Source organism: Coregonus lavaretus (genome assembly GCF_964263955.1).
Source record: "Coregonus lavaretus genome assembly, chromosome: 25".
Lineage (NCBI taxonomy): Eukaryota > Metazoa > Chordata > Actinopteri > Salmoniformes > Salmonidae > Coregonus > Coregonus lavaretus.
This window is the reverse complement of record NC_140012.1, coordinates 39,500,667-39,508,261: the sequence shown is the minus strand read 5'-3', so window position 1 is coordinate 39,508,261 and position 7,595 is coordinate 39,500,667.

Genomic DNA, 7,595 nt, shown 5'->3' with positions numbered 1-7,595 from the left:
TCCCCTCTTCCCTCCCCGTCTCCCCTCTTCCCTCCCCAACTCCCCTCTTCCCCCCAACTCCCTGTCTCCCCTCTTCCCTCCCCTATTCCCCTCTTCCCCCCCCAACTTCCCCCGTCTCCCCTCTCCCCCCCCCCGTCTCCCCTATTCCCCTCTTCCCTCCCCGTCTCCCCTATTCCCCTCTTCCCTCCACAACTCTCCTCTTCCACTCCCAACTCCCCAACTCCCCTCTTCCCTCCCCGTCTCCCCTCTTCCCTCCCCAACTCCCCTCTTCCCCTCTTCCCTCCCCTCTTCCCCTCTTCCTTCCCCTCTTCCCTCTCCCCCACCGTCTCCCCACTTCCCTCCCCTCTTCCCTTCCGTCTCCCCTATTCTCCCCAACTCCCCTCCCAACTCCCCTCTTCCCTCCCCTTTTCCCCTCTTCCCCTCTTCCCCTCTTCTCTCCCCTATTCCCCTCTTCCCTCCCCAAATCCCCTCTTCACCCCCAACCCCTCTTCCCCCATCTCCCCTCTTCCCCCCTTCCCTCCCAACTCCCCTCTTCCCCTCCCAACTCCCCTCTTCCCCCCAACTCCCCTCTTCCCTCCCCTCTTCCCCCCCAACTCCCCTCTTCCCTCCCCGTCTCCCCGATTCCCCTCTTCCCTCCCCGTCTCCCCTATTCCCCTCTTCCCCCCCCAACTCCCCTCTTCCCTCCCCAACTCCCCTCTTCCCTCCCCGTCTCCCCTATTCCCCTCTTCCCTCCCCGTCTCCCCTTTTCCCCTCTTCCCTCCCCGTCTCCCCTCTTCCCTCCCTGTTTCCCCTCTTCCCTCCCTGTTTCCCCTCTTCCCCTCTTCTCTCCCTTATTCCCTTATTCCCTCCCCAACTCCCCTCTTCCCTCCCCAACTCCCCTCCCCGTCTCCCCTCTCCGTCTCCCCTATTCCCCTCCCCAACTCCCCTCTTCCCTCCCAACTTCCCTCTTCCCTCCCAACTCCCCTCTTCTCTCCCAACTCCCCTCTTCTCTCCAAACTCCCCTCTTCCCTCACCAACTCCCCTTTCCCCTCTTCAACTCCCCTCTTCCCTCCCTCAACTCCCCAACTCCCCTCTTCCCTCCCCAACTCCCCTCCCCGTCTCCCCTCTCCGTCTCCCCTATTCCCTTCCCCAACTCCCCTCCCCAACTCCCCTTCCAACTTCCCTCTTCCCTCCCAACTCCCCTCTTCTCTCCCAACTCCCCTCTTCCCTCACCAACTCCCCTTTCCCCTCTTCAACTCCCCTCTTCCCTCCCTCAACTCCCCTCTTCCCTCCCTCAACTCCCCTCTTCCCCCCCAACTCCCCAACTCCCCTCTTCCCTCCCAACTTCCCTCTTCACTCCCAACTCCCCTGTTCCCTCACCAACTCCCCTTTCCCCTCTTCAACTCCCCTCTTCCCTCCCTCAACTCCCCTCTTCCCTCCCTCAACTCCCCTCTTTCCTCCCCAACTCCCCTCTTCCCTCCCCTTTTCCCCTCTTCTCTCCCCTATTCCCCTCTTCCCTCCCCAAATCCCCTCTTCACCCCCAACCCCTCTTCCCCCATCTCCCCTCTTCCCCCCTTCCCTCCCAACTCCCCTCTTCCCCTCCCAACTCCCCTCTTCCCCCCAACTCCCCTCTTCCCTCCCCTCTTCCCCCCCAACTCCCCTCTTCCCTCCCCCCGCCGTCTCCCCTCTTCCCTCCCCGTCTCCCCGATTCCCCTCTTCCCTCCCCGTCTCCCCTATTCCCCTCTCCCCCCCCCAACTCCCCTCTTCCCTCCCCAACTCCCCTCTTCCCTCCCCGTCTCCCCTATTCCCCTCTTCCCTCCCCGTCTCCCCTTTTCCCCTCTTCCCTCCCCGTCTCCCCTCTTCCCTCCCTGTTTCCCCTCTTCCCTCCCTGTTTCCCCTCTTCCCCTCTTCTCTCCCTTATTCCCTTATTCCCTCCCCAACTCCCCTCTTCCCCCCAACTCCCCTCTTCCCCCCAACTCCCCAACTCCCCTCTTCCCTCCCCAACTCCCCTCCCCGTCTCCCCTCTCCGTCTCCCCTATTCCCCTCCCCAACTCCCCTCTTCCCTCCCAACTTCCCTCTTCCCTCCCAACTCCCCTCTTCTCTCCCAACTCCCCTCTTCTCTCCAAACTCCCCTCTTCCCTCACCAACTCCCCTTTCCCCTCTTCAACTCCCCCTCTTCCCTCCCTCAACTCCCCAACTCCCCTCTTCCCTCCCCAACTCCCCTCCCCGTCTCCCCTCTCCGTCTCCCCTATTCCCTTCCCCAACTCCCCAACTCCCCTCTTCCCTCCCAACTCCCCTCTTCTCTCCCAACTCCCCTCTTCCCTCACCAACTCCCCTTTCCCCTCTTCAACTCCCCTCTTCCCTCCCTCAACTCCCCTCTTCCCTCCCTCAACTCCCCTCTTCCCCCCCAACTCCCCAACTCCCCTCTCCCCTCCCAACTTCCCTCTTCACTCCCAACTCCCCTCTTCCCTCACCAACTCCCCTTTCCCCTCTTCAACTCCCCTCTTCCCTCCCTCAACTCCCCTCTTCCCTCCCTCAACTCCCCTCTTTCCTCCCCAACTCCCCTCTTCCCTCCCCGTCTCCCCTATTCCCCTCTTCCCTCCCCGTCTCCCCTATTCCCCTCTCCGCTCCCCAACTCCCCTCTCCGCTCCCCCACCCCGTCTCCTCTCCCCCACCCCATCTCCCCTCCCCGTCTCCCCTCCCACTCCCCGTCTTCCCTCCCCAACTCCCCTATTATCCTCTTCCCTCCCCAACTCCCCTCTTCCCCTCTTCCCCCCTTCCCTCCCAACTCCCCCCTTCCCTCCCAACTCCCCCCCAACTCCCCTCCCAACTCCCCTCTTCCCTCCCCAACTCCCCTCTTCTCCTCTTCCCCCGCAACTCCCCTCTTCCCCCCCAACTCCCCTCTTCCCTCCCCGTCTCCCCTATTCCCCTCTTCCCTCCCCGTCTCCCCTTTTCCCCTCTTCCCTCCCCGTCTCCCCTCTTCCCTCCCTGTTTCCCCTCTTCCCTCCCTGTTTCCCCTCTTCCCCTCTTCTCTCCCTTATTCCCTTATTCCCTCCCCAACTCCCCTCTTCCCCCCAACTCCCCTCTTCCCCCCAACTCCCCAACTCCCCTCTTCCCTCCCCAACTCCCCTCCCCGTCTCCCCTCTCCGTCTCCCCTATTCCCCTCCCCAACTCCCCTCTTCCCTCCCAACTTCCCTCTTCCCTCCCAACTCCCCTCTTCTCTCCCAACTCCCCTCTTCTCTCCAAACTCCCCTCTTCCCTCACCAACTCCCCTTTCCCCTCTTCAACTCCCCTCTTCCCTCCCTCAACTCCCCAACTCCCCTCTTCCCTCCCCAACTCCCCTCCCCGTCTCCCCTCTCCGTCTCCCCTATTCCCTTCCCCAACTCCCCAACTCCCCTCTTCCCTCCCAACTCCCCTCTTCTCTCCCAACTCCCCTCTTCCCTCACCAACTCCCCTTTCCCCTCTTCAACTCCCCTCTTCCCTCCCTCAACTCCCCTCTTCCCTCCCTCAACTCCCCTCTTCCCCCCCAACTCCCCAACTCCCCTCTCCCCTCCCAACTTCCCTCTTCACTCCCAACTCCCCTCTTCCCTCACCAACTCCCCTTTCCCCTCTTCAACTCCCCTCTTCCCTCCCTCAACTCCCCTCTTCCCTCCCTCAACTCCCCTCTTTCCTCCCCAACTCCCCTCTTCCCTCCCCGTCTCCCCTATTCCCCTCTTCCCTCCCCGTCTCCCCTATTCCCCTCTCCGCTCCCCAACTCCCCTCTCCGCTCCCCCACCCCGTCTCCTCTCCCCCACCCCATCTCCCCTCCCCGTCTCCCCTCCCACTCCCCGTCTTCCCTCCCCAACTCCCCTATTATCCTCTTCCCTCCCCAACTCCCCTCTTCCCCTCTTCCCCCCTTCCCTCCCAACTCCCCCCTTCCCTCCCAACTCCCCCCCAACTCCCCTCCCAACTCCCCTCTTCCCTCCCCAACTCCCCTCTTCCCCTCTTCCCCCGCAACTCCCCTCTTCCCCCCCCAACTCCCCTCTTCCCCTCTCCGTCTCCCCTCTTAACTCCCCTCTTCTCTCCCAACTCCCCTCTTCTCTCCCAACTCCCCTCTTCCCTCACCAACTCCCCTTTCCCCTCTTCAACTCCCCTCTTCCCTCCCCAACTCCCCTCTTCCCTCCCCAAATCCACTCTTCCCTCCCCGTCTCCCCTATTCCCCTCTTCCCTCCCCGTCTCCCCTATTCCCCTCTTCCCTCCCCTCTCCGCTCCCCCACCCCGTCTCCTCTCCCAAACCCCGTCTCCCCTCTCCATCTCCCCTATTCCCCTCCCAGTCTCCCCTCCCACTCCCCGTCTTCCCTCCCCAACTCCCCTATTATCCTCTTCCCTCCCCAACTCCCCTCTTCCCCCCTTCCCTCCCAACTCCCCCCCAACTCCCCTCTTCCCTCCCCAACTCCCCTCTTCCCCTCTTCCACTGCAACTCCCCTCTTCCCCCCCCCAACTCCCCTCTTCCCCTCTCCCCTCCCCGTCTCCCCTCTCCCTCCGTCTCCCCTCTCCTCCCCTCTCCCTCCCTGTCTCCCCTATTCCCCTCTTCCCTCCCCGTCTCCCCTATTCCCCTCTTCCCTCCCCAACTCCCCTCCCCCACCCCGTCTCCTCTCCCCCACCCCGTCTCCCCTCTCCGTCTCCCCTATTCCCCTCCCCATCTCCCCTCCCACTCCCTGTCTTCCCTCCCCAACTCCCCTATTATCCTCTTCCCTCCCCAACTCCCCTCTTCCCCCCTTCCCTCCCAACTCCCCCCCAACTCCCCTCTTCCCTCCCCAACTCCCATCTTCCCCTCTTCCACCGCAACTCCCCTCTTCCCCCCCCCAACTCCCCCCGTCTCCCCTCTCCCCCCCCCCCCGTCTCCCCTATTCCCCCTCTTCCCTCCCCGTCTCCCCTATTCCCCTCTTCCCTCCACAACTCCCCTCTTCCACTCCCAACTTCCCAACTCCCCTCTTCCCTCCCCGTCTCCCCTCTTCCCTCCCCAACTCCCCTCTTCCCCCCAACTCCCTGTCTCCCCTCTTCCCTCCCCTATTCCCCTCTTCCCCCCCCAACTTCCCCCGTCTCCCCTCTCCCCCCCCCCGTCTCCCCTATTCCCCTCTTCCCTCCCCGTCTCCCCTATTCCCCTCTCCGCTCCCCAACTCCCCTCTCCGCTCCCCCACCCCGTCTCCTCTCCCCCACCCCATCTCCCCTCCCCGTCTCCCCTCCCACTCCCCGTCTTCCCTCCCCAACTCCCCTATTATCCTCTTCCCTCCCCAACTCCCCTCTTCCCCTCTTCCCCCCTTCCCTCCCAACTCCCCCCTTCCCTCCCAACTCCCCCCCAACTCCCCTCCCAACTCCCCTCTTCCCTCCCCAACTCCCCTCTTCCCCTCTTCCCCCGCAACTCCCCTCTTCCCCCCCAACTCCCCTCTTCCCCTCTCCGTCTCCCCTCTTAACTCCCCTCTTCTCTCCCAACTCCCCTCTTCTCTCCCAACTCCCCTCTTCCCTCACCAACTCCCCTTTCCCCTCTTCAACTCCCCTCTTCCCTCCCCAACTCCCCTCTTCCCTCCCCAAATCCACTCTTCCCTCCCCGTCTCCCCTATTCCCCTCTTCCCTCCCCGTCTCCCCTATTCCCCTCTTCCCTCCCCTCTCCGCTCCCCCACCCCGTCTCCTCTCCCAAATCCCGTCTCCCCTCTCCCCTATTCCCCTCCCAGTCTCCCCTCCCACTCCCCGTCTTCCCTCCCCAACTCCCCTATTATCCTCTTCCCTCCCCAACTCCCCTCTTCCCCCCTTCCCTCCCAACTCCCCCCCAACTCCCCTCTTCCCTCCCCAACTCCCCTCTTCCCCTCTTCCACCGCAACTCCCCTCTTCCCCCCCCCAACTCCCCTCTTCCCCTCCCCGTCTCCCCTCTCCCTCCGTCTCCCCTCTCCCTCCCTGTCTCCCCTATTCCCCTCTTCCCTCCCCGTCTCCCCTATTCCCCTCTTCCCTCCCCAACTCCCCTCCCCCACCCCGTCTCCTCTCCCCCACCCCGTCTCCCCTCTCCGTCTCCCCTATTCCCCTCCCAGTCTCCCCTCCCACTCCCCGTCTTCCCTCCCCAACTCCCCTATTATCCTCTTCCCTCCCCAACTCCCCTCTTCCCCCCTTCCCTCCCAACTCCCCCCCAACTCCCCTCTTCCCTCCCCAACTCCCCTCTTCCCCTCTTCGACCGCAACTCCCCTCTTCCCCCCCCCAACTCCCCTCTTCCCCTCTCCCCTCCCCGTCTCCCCTCTCACTCCGTCTCCCCTCTCCTCCCCTCTCCCTCCCTGTCTCCCCTATTCCCCTCTTCCCTCCCCGTCTCCCCTATTCCCTCCCCAACTCCCCTCCCCCACCCCGTCACCTCTCCCCCACCCCGTCTCCCCTCTCCGTCTCCCCTATTCCCCTCCCCATCTCCCCTCCCACTCCCCGTCTTCCCTCCCCAACTCCCCTATTATCCTCTTCCCTCCCCAACTCCCCTCTTCCCCCCTTCCCTCCCAACTCCCCCCCAACTCCCCTCTTCCCTCCCCAACTCCCATCTTCCCCTCTTCCACCGCAACTCCCCTCTTCCCCCCCCCCCAACTCCCCCCGTCTCCCCTCTCCCCCCCCCCCCGTCTCCCCTATTCCCCTCTTCCCTCCCCGTCTCCCCTATTCCCCTCTTCCCTCCACAACTCCCCTCTTCCACTCCCAACTCCCCAACTCCCCTCTTCCCTCCCCGTCTCCCCTCTTCCCTCCCCAACTCCCCTCTTCCCCCCCAACTCCCTGTCTCCCCTCTTCCCTCCCCTATTCCCCTCTTCCCTCCCCTATTCCCCTCTTCCCTCCCCAACTCCCCTCTTCCCCTCTTCCTTCCCCTCTTCCCTCCCCTCTTCCCCTCTTCCTTCCCCTCTTCCCTCTCCCCCGCCGTCTCCCCTCTTCCCTCCCCGTCTCCCCTATTCCCTCCAACTCCCCAACTCCCCTCTTCCCTCCCAACTCCCCTCTTCTCTCCCCTATTCCCCTCTTCCCTCCCCAATTCCCCTCTTCACCCCCAACTCCCCTCTTCCCCCCATCTCCCCTCTTCCACCCAAACTCCCCTCCCCCCCAACTCCCCTCTTCCCTTCCGTCTCCCCTATTCTCCCCAACTCCCCTCTTCCCTCCCCTTTTCCCCTCTTCCCCTCTTCTCTCCCCTATTCCCCTCTTCCCTCCCCAACTCCCCACTTCACCCCCAACCCCTCTTCCCCCCATCTCCCCTCTTCCCCCCTTCCCTCCCAACTCCCCTCTTCCCCTCCCAACTCCCCTCTTCCTTCCCCTCTTCCCCCCCGAACTCCCCTCTTCCCTCCCCCCCGCTGTCTCCCTTCTTCCCTCCCCGTCTCCCCTATTCCCCCCAACTCCCCTCCCCAACTCCCCTCTTCCCTCCCAACTCCCCTTTCCCCTCTTCCCTCCCCTATTCCCCTCTTCCCTCCCCAACTCCCCTCTTCACCCCCAACTCCCCTCTTCCCCCATCTCCCCTCTTCCACCCAAACTCTCCTCCCCCCCAACTGCCCTCTTCCCCTCTTCCCTCTTCAACTCCCCTCCCCAACTCCCCTCTTCCCTCCCAACTCCCCTCTTCCCTCCCCTATTCCCCTCTTCCC